This window comes from Durio zibethinus, chromosome 1 (assembly GCF_047325235.1).
Source record: "Durio zibethinus cultivar Kanyao isolate XHJ-2024 chromosome 1, ASM4732523v1, whole genome shotgun sequence".
NCBI classification, from domain to species: Eukaryota; Viridiplantae; Streptophyta; class Magnoliopsida; order Malvales; family Malvaceae; genus Durio; species Durio zibethinus.
Window position 1 is genome coordinate 25,476,993 of NC_143162.1, and position 726 is coordinate 25,477,718.

Here is a 726-nt window from a genome sequence, read left to right on the forward strand (position 1 = left end):
ATGGAATCTTTTAGAGGAATGGGGTCCTTCACATATATCACAAGAGACAAAAGGGCTTTGTATAGCATTTACATGGTTGGCTTGGGGTTGGTTTCCTAAGGCTTCAATTTTTTTTATAAAGGCAGCTAGTTGGGAATTGATAGAAGTATTAGCATCAACCTCAAATAAACCAGTAGACTTTTTACTAACCTTTCTTTCATGTCGCACTAGTAATTATTAGTAGCCATCTCTTCAATACGCTCATTTGCATCCTTAAGAATCTTGCTTATAATTGTCTCTCCAACAACTAAATCTAAGGTGGTTCTCATAAATGGTGTGAGATAATTGTAAAAATTCTAAATCTGAAGCCACTAGGGTAATCCATGATGTGAGCATTTTCTTAGTAACTCTTTGAATTGTTCCCATCCATTATGCAATGTTTAACCATTAGCTTGCAAAAATATGGTGATCTTTTTCCTTAGCTTTGCTATATTTGCTAGTGATTGGGGAAACTCTACAAGTGCACAGGCTATTCAAGTAATAATAGAAAAAGTCTAGATGTCGATCTCACCAGTATTAGTTAAATACATTCCTAAGCTAAGTACCTATTATCCCTATACCTTTCTATAGTTGGCTTAATAAAAATTGAACATGAAGTTAAACTAACTAAAAAAATAAAACTAAAGAAAGCATCAAAATGGAAACTAGGTAAAATACAAAAAAAAAAAAAACAAACCAAATATAAAC

General features: G+C 32.5%; 1 non-coding gene across 1 annotated transcript; it reads left to right on the forward strand.

Annotated features, from left to right (window-relative positions):
• Window positions 1-357: 357 nt before the first annotated feature.
• Window positions 358-464, forward strand: LOC149520491 (small nucleolar RNA R71). Its single transcript, XR_016326688.1, has one exon. It is a non-coding gene; the product is annotated as a small nucleolar RNA R71 (small nucleolar RNA).
• The last annotated feature ends 262 nt before the right edge of the window (window positions 465-726 follow it).